This window comes from Halichoerus grypus, chromosome 9 (genome assembly GCF_964656455.1).
Source record: "Halichoerus grypus chromosome 9, mHalGry1.hap1.1, whole genome shotgun sequence".
NCBI lineage: Eukaryota > Metazoa > Chordata > Mammalia > Carnivora > Phocidae > Halichoerus > Halichoerus grypus.
In genome coordinates, this window is record NC_135720.1 from 13,917,313 (window position 1) to 13,933,478 (window position 16,166).

At 40.9% G+C, this 16,166-nt stretch overlaps 1 protein-coding gene across 2 annotated transcripts in view; it reads left to right on the plus strand.

Moving 5' to 3' along the window:
- The first annotated feature begins 1,181 nt into the window (after window positions 1-1,181).
- RGS17 (regulator of G protein signaling 17) overlaps window positions 1,182-16,166 on the plus strand; it is a 93,007-nt gene continuing 78,022 nt past the window's right edge. For both annotated transcript variants that reach the window (XM_078054563.1, XM_036070140.2), the window contains exon 1: window positions 1,182-1,341. The gene's annotated coding sequence lies outside the window, so the exon portion shown is untranslated. The remainder of the gene's footprint in view (window positions 1,342-16,166) is intronic.

Below are 16,166 nucleotides of genomic sequence, written 5' to 3' on the forward strand. Positions count from 1 at the left end.
CCAACAGCAGTCCAGGGGATACACTTTGAAGAACACTAGTACCCAAAGCCATGATGTGGCTAGAGAAAGAAGGCCCTGGAGCAAAACCTGAAACATATATTTAACTCAAGTAGATAGAGAAGGGGATGGGGGAAAGCCAGGAGGCTGTTCAGTAAGGGAGCCTGAAATAAGAATTACACTGGTTGAATGTAGGGACGCACACAAAGCAATGGGAAATCACATATATTTACAAGTAAACAGTTTTAAGGAGGTATAAGAAAAAAGCCTAATCATTCCAGCCAGGAACTCACTCCTCTTCCCACAGATGTCACATCTGAAGGGAGACACCCGCTTCCCTAATTCGCCCTCACAAACACTTCAATTTAATCATCGGAGATGCAATCTAGCGCTCATGATGCATTAAGCACCCAAAGCTTCTTCACTACCAAGCTGGGCTCCGCTAGCGAAGGGAACAATTATCAGACCTGATAGCTACCGAGCTGTCCCCAAAGGATGCTCCAGGCCCCTAGCATCAACATCTCTGTTAGTAATTCACGACTCTTGCCTTGTCATCGGCTTTTCTCGCTCAAAACTCTGGTTCCAGTGTCCCAGACGCCTGGGACAGAATATATGCCCCCAGACCAGATCTGAAATAATTCTTAAGGGAAAAGGGTCAGATTTCTGGGTGAGGACGTCAATAAAGTAAAGAACTCTTCATACGGTCGAGTCCTTTCGTGAACAAAACTTGCTTAACTCCACAGTTCCTTGAAGCCCCACGCAGGACCTGCTTCCCCTGGGAGCGCGCTGCTGCAGCTCCTCCCCAGCCCCCCCACCCCCTTTAAAGACAAGCTTCTGGTTTCCAGCAGTCTCCCAGAGCGCACGAGAAAATAACGCGGGCTGCGGGCGAACGTGAAGTTGAAGGAGCCCAGCCGCCAGAGCCTCTCCAATCAAGGAAGGCTCCCAGGTCCCCGAGGCTCCCCGCGAAGCTCCGCGGTAGACCCCCGCACCGTGGGCGCGGAGCCGAGGCGAGCGCGCGGGGGCCGGGCCGCCGGGAGGGGCGGGGCCGTGACTCACGCGGCCGCGCGCCGGGGGAAGAAGCGGCACCTCGGGCCGAGCCGGGCGAGGGGCTGCGCCCGCCCGCGGGGCGCATGCGCGCTGCCGAGCGGCTCCCGCTCCCTCCCCGCCCACCCTCCCTCCTCCCCTTCCCCTCTCCCCTCCATCCTAGCCTCTCTCCCTCTCTCCTCGCCCGCTGGGTGCTGAAGTTGGGCGGATGGCAGCAAACCCGCTCCGCTAGAGGACCGAGCAGCCCAGCCTCGCGCCCCCGGACCCATCGGTGCGCTGCCCACACCTCCAGGCGACTGGGTAAGATGTTGCCTCTGAAACCGAGCGGTGCTAAGTAAATGACATCAAAATGTCTGCTTTGCACCGATGGATGAATTTTTAAAAGGTGGTGGCTGGGGGAGGTGAAGGAGAGAGGGGGCGGAGAGTGCAACTGCCGGAGCCCAGGCGGAGGTGTCTGCGGGCGCGGGGGTCTTGGCGCCGGCTGCGGCGCCGCGGGAGGGAGCGGGGGCCGCGCCGCAGGTTTGGGAAGTTGAATCCCGCGTTGCTGCCACCGCGCGGTCCGCTCGCCGCCCTCCAGCTGCTGCGGAGAGGCTGGGCGAGTGTCCTGCCCGCCCGGGGAGCCCTCGGTCGGGTCTGCAGCGGCGACCTGGGCGCCTTCGGGGAACCGGCAGAGAGGGCCGGGGGCGGCAGGGACCCCGCGGGGGCGCGAGGTCCTGCGGGATTTTCGTGGTTGTTTGTTAGAAAACCGAATGTGAAATTAACGGTGCCCAATCCACCGATCACCTCGGGGTGGTATTTTTTTTTTCTTTCATTACCTTTAGTTAAATGCACTAACCAGGTGGGGTATGTGTAAGTCAAAGGGATTGCAAAATGCATACCTAGAGCATCGGTGAGCTGAGTGTGTGTGTGTGTAGGGCGTGGGGGTCTCTTTTGTTCCTCCCCTCCCGTTAGTCGTAGGAAAGGGAGTTTTTGTGTGCTCGGTTTAGGGTAGGTCTCACAGCCACCGGGGGGACCAGGAGGAGGAACGCCCACCAAACCCCTTAGCCACTGCCCCGGTGGGTGTATCCGGGACTCCCCTGCTGGGGGTGATGATGATTCTTTTTATTATGGATGGAATCACAGTTTAATAGCTTCCTCTTCGCCAGCCTCCTTCCTCCTCTCCTCTTCTTGTGCTGCGGCAGAGTCTGGATGCAGACGCTCGGCCGTTTCCTCTTCTCCCTACCTCCCTGTCTCCGTGAAAAATGTCGGAGGACTTGAGGATGGCGGAGGGACGGAGCTGGCCTCGGAAGCCGCGGATGGGGAGATGCTCCTCGCGAGCGGGAGGCTGTTGGCAGCGCGTCCCGGGCAGCCCGCGCCAGCCTCGGGTGTCGCTGGGCTCCTGGAGACTGAGAAGGGGTCGCCTGGCCAAAAAGATGCCCGCCGTGCGGGGACCCGCCCTGCGTTCTCCGCCTCCATCCGGAGCCCGGGACACTGCTCACCTGGGACAATCTTAGTCGCTCCAGGAAGACTGACCCTGGCTCCCGGCATAGTTTTCCTAACCTCCCTGACCCTTCGATAAATGGCTCCTCCTTTAAAAGTCTCTGGAAGGTTTGTCTGGAGAACTTTGAAAGCTTCCCATAGTTGTTTCTTTCTTTCTTTCTTTTTCTATCTTTCTCTTTCTTTCTTTCTTTCTTTCTTTCTTTCTTTTTCTTTTTCTTTCTTTCTTTCTTTTCCTTTCTTTTCTTTCTTTTCTTTTCTTTCTTTCTTTCCTTCCTTCCTTCCTTCCTTCCTTCCTTCCTTCCTTCCTTCCTTTCTGTTAGATTATTTTACAGGGAGATTATTTCCATCATGGGAAGGCTATCATAAATAATAGAAATCTTATAGTTTGGTTCCCATTTAGAATAAACATTTCTGAGACTGGATGTTATCTGCATTTCCGGCGTTCATACATACCGGTTTTCCGGGTAATGAATCCTTCTGAAATCATTTAATTGGAAATATGAGAAACAGTTTTTACCGTTGTAGTAGAAAATAATGTTTTCCTCCTGGTCGCATAGCTCCTAGACACTATGTGTATTAAATAATTTTGAAAACTGAAACACTTTAAATTGTATTTGTTTCTAAAGACTTTTGTAGTAATAGTAGCAGGTACCCGTGAAATATACATTATAGCACTAATATCAAATGCAAAGGTGATTTGTACTCATTAGTTTAAATGAATGAGCAATTTGATCTCCTCCAGTTAAGTTACTGTTATTAAGCCATTTCTTCTGTTAGCATGAACTAAAACAGTAATTAGCACACTCATGGGAGAGTAGATTTACTGAGTATTTTTATAATCTTAAAAAAAACTATATTTAGAGAAACCATGGGAGGGTAGTTTATGATATTCCGAGATGATAAAACAAGTGTTTATTATTATGAGAAGATTGGATGGTATAATTTATTAAATAAGATGAATCTCCATGGCAGTGACATCTGATCTCAGAACTATGGGCACTCATCCTTCCTCCTAAATTTGTGGTCTGAAAGATGAAGAAAACCACCTAATTTACAAACAACGTAAGGTATCTATTATACCAACTTAGATGTTTTTTTGCTCTGGTTTCTCAATGATTCCTTGGTGTTTAGTCCAAATGGAAGAGAATTAACAAGGAGAGTTAATTTGCTGTCTGTGTTCAATTCTAAGGCATCCCAGGTTTTCCTTCTCAAATAGATACCTCTCTGCTTTTAGTGATCTCCCTACAAGGTCCAAATTTATTTGAACTCAATATTGAAAGTCTAAGTCATTGTCATCCATATGGACTTCTTATACTTTTTCTTAATAGTAATATTCCTTAACATTTCCTACCACTAGGGCCTGGGACTTTGTAGACAAGGAGAAATATATATTTATTTATAATATGTGTATTCTAACTTATTTGATCTTATTATAACAGCCAAGTAAAAGTAAATGATCTAAATCTAAATTGATAAAAATTTTGGTTGACTCATAAGCTAAAAAGTAAGAAAGCATTTACCTGTTAATCTACAGTTGTAGAGACAATGGCCTTCGCATTAGAAGTCATTTGCTGAAAGACATGAGCTTTTCTGGAAAAGTGGAAGGTGGGCATGGACAAAGAGATATGGAGCCAAGAGGAATGGAAATCCATCCAACTGCATTTCTGCTAAGAATCCTTTTTCTGATAGTCCAGCTCTGCTTACTTAACAATGAAAATATTGTGCCACCCAGGAAAGCAAATGTATGGCCTGTGCAGGAGAATAATACTATGTGATGTGTAAAAGCATTTTAGTTCATCTGACTAGTATAATTAGAGTAAAAGTATGAATGCATTGTAGAGGTTTCAGATTGTATGACATTAACAGGGGGTTGTCCTGGATCCTCAGAAATATTATAAGTTTTCATGGAAAGTTTAAAAAAAAACGTTCCTTAGATGTATGTAGCCAGGACTTTCAGTGTTAGACTGACAGTCTTATCTTCCCTATCTCTTTCCCTCTCCACTTATCCCCCAAAGACTTTCCTACTATCCAAAGAAAGTCATTTAGACTGGTTCTCCTGCTATTGTGCCAACATCTAGCACAATATCTGGCAAAAGACAGGTGTTAAATAAGTATTTCTTAAATGAATAAATGTTGCAGAATTGATGTGGCTCATGAAAGCCTTTGGGATTACATTTATTAAAAGGAGTGCTCATGCTCATTACTAAGTACACTTGTTTGAGATCCTAAAGATCCTATTCATGGTCTAACATCTTTGAAGGAAGCAATTTTTAGAATTGTCACTCTGTGAATATGCATACTATTAATATAACATTTGTATTCTTGATTTGTTTACAAATTATAAAGGCACTAAATGCTTATTTTAGATCCCCTAGAGCACATAAAAATATATGAAACAGAAAATTAAGATTACATGGATATGATGAATAGGAACTTTGGGTCAAGCTGACCTTAGCTTATGTCCTGGCTTCTCCATGTAAGAGCTTTCTCAGGGTGGTCATGTTACTTACCTGTTCTGAGTCTCAGTTTCTTCGGATATTCAACAGGGATAAAGACCCATTTCCTAAGATGTTTGTAAGCATAAAGGTAATGCAGTGTATATACGGTGCTGAACATATGCCTGTCATGTACTAAGAACTTATAATTATCCCAATGCCCAGAGAATTGCTATTGAAGTTACAAGGTAGTTTACCCCATTATGCATAATGTGTACTATTTTTTTAAATAATTAGAATCATATTGTAAAATTTCATACTTTTTTAAAAATTAGCATTACTTTGTTGGTGTTTCCCAAGAAATTTCCCTTCCCTGCTGGAGGACCTGCAGGGCATTCATTGAAGTTTCTCATCAGAATGCAATCAATTAAGTTGAATTATAAAACCGCATCAGATTGGAATTGTATCTTATCTCAGATTTTCAGCTGGAGGTAAAATTTAAAATACCAAAACTTAAAGCCAGTTTTGGTATTTTTAATACAATTAGTAACTGGAAAATAATTCAATGTATGGACATCTTAATTTACTTAGCCTTTGTTTTATTTTTAGATTTTTATGTTATTTCCCATATTTTACTATTGTAACTGATGTACATCCTTATGCCTGGCTTTTGTCTGCTTATCTGTTTAGCATTTTGTGTGTATGTGTGTGTATGTGTGTGTGTGTGTGTTTGTGTAGGCTTGATGCTTAGCCAGAACCTCCAGTTCTCACCAACATAATATCATCTTTTGAAAAATCTTTGCTAACTTGATAGGTGAAAATGGTATTTTTCAAACTTTTATTTCTTTTGTCACTAATGCTAATAACTTTTTTGACATGTCCATTTTTTTTTCTTTTTGGTGTTAAAGGATGGCTTGTTCAAGTCTTTTGCCCATTTTTCTCTTGGTGTTCTGGTGTATTTTTCTTATTTCTTTAAGTGCTAATGTGAATTTTTAAAAATGGCAGAAGCAAACAAAGAAAGGAAATGCTTAGTGACAAAGAGGGCATGTGGCAGAGACTCCAGAGGTCTTTGTGGCCGAACCAGACTCCAGCTTAGCTGGAGCGGAGCAAACATCACCAAAGTCTGGAGGTGGATCAGCCACAGGATTAGGACTGCTTTGCTGTCCATAACATAGTGCCACCTGTCACTATACCTGGGCGTTCCCTTTCAGAAGCCCAGGGTCACTTAATAGTTAGGGTATGCTGTTGTTCTGTTTGAGCACTGTGCTCACACACACTCACACCTTACTACATGATCAGTTCCCAGATTTTCATGGATTGTTTCTGTCATTGCCAATGCTGTAGGAGAACTTGTGGGTTTTCCTGAGATTTAAAAGGAAATATAGGAGTAGCTGGAGGACCTGCAGGGCATTCATTGAAGTTTCTCATCAGAATGCAATCAATTAAGTTGAATTATAAAACCGCATCAGATTGGAATTGTATCTTATCTCAGATTTTCAGCTGGAGGTAAAATTTAAATATTTAAAAGGTGAAAATCTAATCTAGTCTGTTAATGAATTCTGTATCTATAGTGTTTCACATGATTCAGCATCTTATAAGCTCCTGGTTTTGACTTTTTAAATTCCATAACTTTTGACAAATTTGGTTTCAAAAGCTTGAGTATTTAGCTGGAAAAATCTGCAAAGTCCCTTAGATAAGAAACTACCTAGAAAGGGTAAACAGTTATATGACTGCTGGTTCTGGTTTATCAAATATAGTAAAACCTCAGTAATTCAGCATGAGTGAACTTGGAATTTATAATGAATGGGAGGTCCCAATAGGAAAAGCAGTAAGTTGTGGTGGAAGGAGAGATCTTGTTTCAAAGAGAACTGGATTTGAATTCTTGCTCTACTCTTTACTAGATGTGTAGGCTTTTTCATTAAATTATATAAATGCTTCATACTTGGAATTCTAGCATGAGTAATAAGTATCTAAAAGCTCTCTGAATTTCTTAAACTTTGTGTTTGAGATTTTTTTAAAAATCTGTGTCAATAAATATAATTTTATTATAGACAGTGAATGTGGTTCACAAAGCAAATACTTACTCCCTTGTATTAGGTTACAGGCTTTTCGTAGTACTGCTGATTGTCTATTGAAATACAAAGGTTATAATTCAAGAGCCATGACATTACAATAAAACAGACACAACCCAAGGGAAATTATGACATAAATGAAATGAGCAGGTAAGTGTTTATTTCATTTCTTCAATTATCTCAGGTCTTCCCAATGGCATAGTGAGTTAAATCCAGTGAAAACTCTTTTGTTAAAGTTGACAACACCGTCTCTATTCTAGTCTCAGTGAAAGGCAGGGGTTTGTTTTGGGTGTGTTATGAAAGGCTATCTAATCTAGAGATTTTATGAATCAGTTTTGGTTCTAGGAAGACAAACCCATGTCTTCACCCTGTTTCTCTCACCTCTTCCACTTAGTCAGTCTTCAGTTAATCAAAATCAACAAATATTTGAAAGTCTGCTATATGAAAAGTGGCAATCTATGTGATTTAATTTAGAAGATGTGAAAAAGAATGTGGAAAATCACCCTTGAAAGAAAGGCACTTTTTTAAAGCAGAGAATGGAGTTCTGTAGAATGAGCCCAGATTTGGGATTCAAATAACCAGAAATTTAGCCTTAACTTTGTGGAGCCTTGGTATCATCATCTATAAAATTGAAGACCTGATAGTGTAGATCTCAAAAATGTGCAAGGATTAAATGAAATTATGTCTGCAAAAAGGTTTCAAATACTGGCAATCACTATGTGAGTGTTAGATACTGTGCTAGAGTTAAATAATTTAAATTAATCCAAGAAACCTCATGTAGATGGTAAGTGCTTGAAGGGATTTTAATTTCTTGCCAGTATTTGTCTTCACTAATGGGACTTTATTAATGTTGAAGGTGTTCTCTGTGTGTTTGCTGTCTTATCCTTTCCTGACCAGCTTGTTTAACCAACCAGTGAAAGGAACATCCATTCATTCATAAACACTCTTAAGCACCTACTACGTGCTGGCCTCTGTGATAAGATTTTTTAATGCAAAAATTGATTAAACATGGCCCCTTTCTGCAAGGACTTCACAATAAATTCTTCAATTTATTATTTTGCTTCTATCTAATGAGCACTGATCATTCTGTTTACAAATCATAATGAGTAATCCTTAATGAGTAAGGATCTCCTTAGGATTCAGCAGTTTTAGGCTGATTGACCTCAGAGTGTAGACTTCTCTCCTCCAAATGAAAGCAATGAAGCAGAGACTCAGATAAGGGGAAGGGAAAGCAGGAAGTGGCTCTCACTGGTGGATGATTTAACAACCACCTCCACATCCAGACAACGAAAGACTGGAGGCTTAATGCTCTTTGTGAATCCACCCCAACTCCAGTTTCTCCCTCATTAAAGAACATGTCTGTATACATCTGTACTGTGCCCTTTTCCCCCCTCACTTAAAAATTACCCTGGATGATCATTAAAATATTTTTTAAAGTATATTAAAATGTTGGGGGAGGGGTGAGCAAAGGGAATCAGAGGGAGTGATATCCCCACCTTCCTTAGGATTCACATTTCCTGTGTAATAAAAATATAAAATTTTCTCCTGACACTGTTGTAGTTCCTTCTTTGATAATAATCTTTTTGTAATGTAGTAAATTGACCAGAAATCCAGAATACTCTTTTCAGATTACATTTGATTTTGGAGAAAGAAAACCATCTTCAGTACCTACTTGTTGAAATCATTAGGGTAATCTCTTAAGCTAGCAACTAAATGTATCTTGATCTAGGAAGATTTGATATCACTTATAATATCAGGGTAAAGACTTCAAATCCTCCCTAGAAAAACGTGAATAGATAGTTAATTTACCTATATGTAGTAATGAAAGACATTGACATTATGAATGAATTAACTTGAAGGTAAGCTACACCCTCATTTCAGCCACTAAATTTAACTTGCTTGTCATTAAGCCTTTAACTGGGCTGTTAATAAGTAACCATATGTGATAATTTGAGATTTGAACCTATTTCTTTCTCAGTTTATTTCTACTCAGCACTACCATACTATGCAGCATTTTCCTGTGCCCTGTGAGTTTAGTATGATCAAGACTTACATAGGGATGCCTGGGTGGCTCAGATGGTTAAGCATCTGCCTTCGGCTCAGGTCATGATCCCAGGGTCCTGGGATCGAGCCCCACATCGGGCTCTGTGCTCAGCAGAGAGCCTGCTTCTCCCTCTCCCTCTGCCTGCCTGTCTGCCTACTTGTGATCTCTCTCTCTCTGTCAAATAAATAAATAAAATCTTTAAAAAAAGAAAAAAGACTTACATAAAAACAAAGGAAAAACCAGTATCTTTTATGGGGGGCACTAAGGCATAGACATGCTTTAAAGCAGTACAGTGACCTAGATAACTTACTTACGACTAACTGAATGTTGTATTTTGGAGTATTAAATACTCTAATGTAAATTAGAGTATTAAATATTCCATTGTGAATTGGAGTAGTATCTTCACCTACTGTGTGGGTGAAACTTGACATTTGACTTACCTTTGATCTCTTTTTAGTAGTAGTAGTATGATTGGTAATATAAGTATTATTTCTAAACAGATAAATTGAAAAGAAAGGAGTAGCAATTCTTTTTGTATATCTAACATTTTACAGAAAATAGGTGTTTGTTATTTTATATAATTTTTAGGATAGTTACATAATTTTTGCCTGAAATTTAAAACACATCAAGAACTCAAATATTAAATCTATCAGGAAAAGAAAATAAAACAACCCAGCTGTTTTATTCTCTTTTGGTAGTCAGGAATAAACTGGCTTGATTTTCGTATCTCTGTTAGTTTACGAGTAAATAATATTGGCCATTTTGATTATGCTATCAGAGCCTGTGTTTTCTTACCCTGCTCATGTCCAGTAATCTGTTTTTGCTGTTGAAGAAATATTTTAGACTAAATTATCTTTAGTAAATCCAATGCCTAATGACCCACCCATATTTATATAAATGCTGGATTTAGTGGAAGGATATATTTATTTATCATTTTTAATGCTAAAAACCAAGAGATAGAGAATCCTTATTCACTGATATAGTCTTCAAAGTTTAATATTTTGAAAAGGTAATTTTATGTGTCAGTGTCTGAGTGTATGTGTGCATTTCCCCTTTTTGTTCATTGGTTGAGAGAGAGAAACAGACCTGGTGCCAAGTGTTTAGGAGGAAAAGATGCATAAGTTAGAGTACAAGGAGAAGAACCAATGAGATGAGAAGGAAAGTCAAGTAGAAGGAAGACTGGGCTCAGAAAACAAGACCATTAGCTAAAAACTCATATCTTCAAGTATATCATTCAATATATTATTACATAATTCTGCGCTATTATGTAACCACTTCCAATTTCATGAATTTGTGTGACCTAATCTTAAGAAGGTAATTTTTTTTCATTAATTCAGTAATTTCATTGACTGAACATCTGAGTAATGCAAGTGGTGTTTTATGATGTAGAATTTCATTGAATAAATGTTAATTCCAGGAAGCAAAAAATGTGAAGCACTTTTCTTGACCTGACATAGGTTTTGTTGAATAGTTAAAAATATTTGTGGGTAATACCAACATTCACTCACATCTATTAAAAATCTGCTCCGGGGGCGCCTGGGTGGCTCAGTCGTTAAGCGTCTGCCTTCGGCTCAGGTCATGATCCTAGGGTCCTGGGATCGAGCCCTGCATCGGGCTCCCTGCTCGGCGGGAAGCCTGCTTCTCCCTCTCCCACTCCCTCTGCTTGTGTTCCCTCTCTCGCTGTGTCTCTCTCTGTCAAATAAATAAAATCTTTAAAAAAAAAAAAAAAAATCTGCTCCAATTTTTTCTTTTTAAATGTAACTATTCCAAAGTCCATCTTATATAAAATCCATTTTATTTTCATGATATAAAGAGACTTTTACATTTTGATTTAAAATACCTGCAACGAATAAATGCACATGCTAAGATTTGTTTTATTGAGCAGTGGGCAGTGCAGTGGCTTAATGGGGAAACTATTTATTAAGATTTCAGTTAGGGGTGGGGAGGAGTGACAAGTGTGCTTGGAGAAGATTATCTGCTCATTGTCATTGAGATTATTTTTAAGGGAATGTGGATTTATGGCTTAGTAGGATCACCGAATGTAGTTACTCAGTGATGCTACTGGTTACAACCAAAATCAACTTTGGCATTTAGTGTGCTGACCTCTGACCCCTAGCCCTGGGAGTTCTAGCCTGGTTAGATCTCAGGGAAGAAGAAAGAGTTCATGTGTTTGAGGGTAGAGTCCACAATTTGAAAAATGAAATCAGAGGGAGGCAGAAATAACAGAGAAAGTGATCTTTTGGTGCGCCTAAAAATACGGCCTGTGTGCGTCTGATTTTCCAAGTATTTGCATTAGATTGCCAAGTTTTCTTCAGGTTTAGCTTGTCGTCAGTTTCACCTTTTTTGTTTCCTGGCTCCTTTCTTGTAATTAATGCAACTAATTAGAGCCCTGCTCTGTAGCTGGAAATAGTAAAATTAAATAAGCCATATTTAAGATGTAAGGGCCTAAAGACCAGTTGAAGAAAGAAATATGTATGTAAATTGCTCTTGCTCTTCTATTCTAGGAGAGAAACAAAGTGCTGCGAGAACTCAGGTACTTTAGATTAATTTTTGATGGCCAGACCCAGGACCTGGCAAAAGTTTCACAGAGGTTGTGACATTTTTCTCAAGTTATTGAAAGAGAATTTTGACAGGCAGACAGGCAAACAAAGGCCTTCTGGGCTTAAAGACAATGTAAATAAAGGTGCAGAACTAGGAGCATTCGAAAAATACTCTGTGGCACAGTTATCCAGAAGTATATAATACTTGCAAGGAATCACAAGATGGTAAGGCCAGAAAGAAGGCAGGTACTGATGAGCATTGAGATGCGTGTGAGAAGCCAGCCAGGCTCAGAGCACCACAGTGCTGTTCAAGGAGGGGGTGCGGGTTAAGAACTGTCTTCATCAGGTCTGGGCCATGGTGGGGAGCTGGAGGGGAGCAGCAACAGGATTTTAGCTGTCCAGGTGAGAGAAGCCAAGCCCGGACTGGGAAACAGAGAAAGGCCCAATCCACGGCAGTGGGAAGGTGACATTTTGAGAACATGTTCAACTCCGAGCCTCAGGACTTGGTCACCAGTGAGATTTAGAAGATGTGAAAGGCACCTCGAAGCCGAGCTGGAGGATTTGAGCCTGTGTGTCTGGGTAATACAGGTGCCACTGAGATGTGAAAACAACCCGATGAAGAGGGTAGGGAGGAAATAAGCTGAGTTTACTTGAAGAAGTAGTTTGATGTACCCATCAGAGTTAAAAGCCTAGTTGATTGTGTAGGAAGCGATAGGTCTGCTCTTGGGCTGTGTCCGCAGAGACACACGGTGTCTAGAGTGAAGCTGGGGACAGTTCTGCATATTCAAACCACAGCTGGAACGTTATTATTTTGAATTTCTTTCCTTCCGGACACCGTGGTTGGAGGTTTGCAATACAGATGGTAAAATTAACAAAATCCGGTAGTTCATGTAAGAAGTGATTGGACGAATCTGTACTTTCTGAACCTGGAATAGAGCGGTTCCCCTTAGAGAATATGTGTATTTCACCATTTGGAGAAGAGTCATGGGAATAATTAGATTAATTAAAAATTGCCCCAGTGATATAATGGGAATAATAAAACCACGTGGCAGAGTTGTAGAGAGAGAATGTGTGCGGAGGTCCTGGCACACGTTTGGTATTCAGTGCATCTTAGCTCTTAATGTTACTCTTAAGAACAGCATTAGGGGCGCCTGGGTGGCTCAGTCGATTAAGCATCTGGCTCTTGATTTCAGCTCAGGTCATGATCTCAGGAACCTGAGACTGAGACCTGCTTTGGGCTCCATGCTCAGCAGGGAGTCTGCTTGAGATTCTGTCTCTCTGCCCCTCCTCCTGCCCTCAAATAAATAAATAAATCTTTTTAAAAAATAGCGTTAGAACTGGGGGGCATGTGTCATAGAAATGGATTTTGCCATCCTATTGGAAATAACTTTTTAACGGTCAAAACTGGCTAGTTAGATGGGCTGCTTTGAAAGGGAGTAAGTTTGCTATCAAATGCCTGGTGGACACACATTTGGCAAAGATGTTACAGAGGAGATTTAAGGATTGGGCGGGTAAAAGAACTGCAGGACTTCATTCTGACTCTGAGGTTCAAATGGTTCCAAGGAATTTGGAATGTGAACTCAGGAGAGACGCTGGGGCTAGAAGTACAGTTCGAAAATCTTTTACTTAAAAGTGACAGTAGTAGGTGATTGCCAAGAATAAAAGTGTAGAGAGCAGGGAAAGCTTGGAATAGAATCCTAAAGTATATCTGCATTGAATGGGCATGAGGGAAAAGAAGGAAACTAAAATACACGTGTGCACGCACGCACACACACATACACACACGTGCATGCACACACACACTCATACAGAAGATGGTCAGAATGAAAAAAAAATGTGTTAAAAGGAGAAAGAAGACACTGTAGTATGCCGTGAAACCAAGGAAGTGGAGTTGCTTTTAACCAACTTTATTTATATTTATAGTAATCTTCCCCAAAAGATTGGAAAAGGGAGACAGGTTTATGAAGGAAGAGCAGCTGAGTTATGTCATGTGGCAGAGAGGGTAAGACTAGGACCGAGGCAGCACATGGGATTTTGCAATGAGGAAGTTGCTTGTGATTGTCCAGAAGGCACTTGTGATTAATGATTTATACATCATCTATTTCCAAAAGGTCTGAGGCAGCTTAAATAAAAGCACTTTCACACAGGGCAATGAAAGTGAAACAAAATAGAGATAAGAGGCCACAAAAAGAAATGGGGGGAGAGGGTGGACATACCATAAAACATGGACAGGGCTGTTATTGTAACAGGAGCACTAGGTTTTACCTCGGAAGTTCCAGCAACCAAAATGAAAGGGTTGCAGGACAGGTTACCTATAACTCATTGTGCAATGAAAGAAAACAGTTTTCCAGAAGAAGTTTTATTTCCTGGCACTAAATTCCATGAAGGGTATATCCCATTGATTCTTAAATAAGGAAAAGTGACATATTAGACAATGTTTCTGCCTGAAGATGCAGACTTGATTTGAGTTGCTGTTTCTTTTTTAAACCCTTGAAGGTCAAGTATGTGGCATTAAGTCTGTGAAAGACTAGCTGGGCATCTGAATACTCCTGAGTCTGAAAAATCAGCATTTAGGACAGCATTATTTCTCCTAGAAGGGAGAAAGCAGAGTAGTTCGGGGAACACGAGGGAGGGAGGGCACTGAGCACCTTACAACCTCCCTGTCCTCTGTGTTTGCCACTCCCTCTGCCTAAAAAACTCTCCCCGATCCTTCTCCTCATTCAAGTTTCAGTTCAGGTGTCACTTCTTCAAAGAGACCTTTTCTGGACTCTCTGCCTCATGTTGTTCCTCTCTAACAGTAATCTGCTTTGATGAATTCGTAGCATTTACTGCTCTCTTAAATTATGATCAGTCTCCTTCAGCCCATATGGCTGAATGTACACTAGTACACTGAGCAATGCCAAGAACAGAATAGGTGCGCAGTACGGGGAGGGGATGAATGTTTTGTGGATGGGGAAGAGCTCAGTTCAGCATTGATGTGGTCTCTAAATGGAGGTAGTGCTGGGAATGGTAAGTTGACCCTAAAATGGTAGCTGAGAAGAGAATGATGATTATAATAATGACGTATTTTTTACTGGGAATCTTAAGAACACTGAGGTTTAAAAGAAGAGCACAGATTCTCTGTACATTTTCCTTTCTTTTCTTTTCTTTTCTTTTTTTTTACATTTTCCTTTCTACTCACAAGGAGCCATGGCACTAACAGGACTGGTAAGTTCATGAATATTCGTTGATCAGGTTTCTAAGGGGCGGAGTCTAAGTGGGAAGAGCACAAAGGGCCCTACATTGTGGCAAATTCCCTTTTCTCTCTCTTTGGATAAGATTATTTAATATTACCCATTTACATTTTGAAGAGTATCTTTCAAAACTATCTTATGCTATTTTAGCATAAATAATGTGGCAAGACTCTTTCTAAGAGTAATTAGCTATGAGGTACGATTCCTTTTAGGATCCCTCCTGACAGCTAACAGTAAAACCCCTATTGTGTTATATGTGTGTGTGAGCACATGTGGGTAAGGAATGCATGGTGTGCGTAGCAGAAAAGAATGCATCAAAGTTGCCTAAAATGTAAATCAAGTCACTGACATACAAAGAGAAAAGCAGAGGTGCCAGGTGAGGGAAGACCCTTAGTAATGAGGAACTAGGAAGCAGCTCTTGAGAGACTGGAACCGGAAAGGGAGGGGAGCAATAGAGATGAATTTTTTGAAAGAACTAAGGAGAGGACTAAGTGGAGGAGGGCTAACAGCAGCCTCAGGTGGGGAGCAGAGCCAAGGAAGACCTTTTTTAAACATTTATTTTGGGTGTAGAGAGGACGAAGTTTGTTGGCAGTGAGAAGCAAAATTATCAATGGAGAAGTTTTGGGGAAAATGCCGTAGACTTATCCAGAGCACTCGTTTTATTCATTCTTGAAAAATTTAAAATGTTTCTGTATCAAAATAAATATATAATATTATTCATTCATTCATTCATTCATTCAAGGTCAGGCCTGGTGCCTGGAAGAAATTTTGATTATTTAGCCCTATTTTGAGCTTTACCTCCAGAGTCCAGGGCAGTTAGCGGTGCCAGGGTAGTGGAATTTCCCCAAGGTTATGGGCAGGCAAGGGATTTTAGAACCATGGAGCATAATAAGCTCAAAAGGCACCTTGAAACTATCTGAGTCCACAGAAATAATGGGTTCTTTTTTCCCTCATCTCCTAATCACTAACATTTTAACTCATGGCTGGAAGAAAGATGTTGTGGGACAACTATTACAAATTGGGTTTTCTCTAATGGCTTTACTGGAGGCATCCAAAACGACAAGAAGCAGCTTAGAAGATAGAATAAAACATTCTCAATCTAGTTTTCCTTGTATGCTGAATGAGAAATTTTAATCATAATATTAACGGTATTAGTCAATTGATGAAATGTTTGGTTGTTAAAACAAACAAGTAAGCAGAGACTTTCCTAATTATAATTCGTTAAATCATTCCACATGGGGATGTCCGATCTAGAAAGTGTTGCCTTTGTGTAATGAGCAAAAGTAAATTATCATAGTGTCAACTGAGTAAGAATGCAAGTT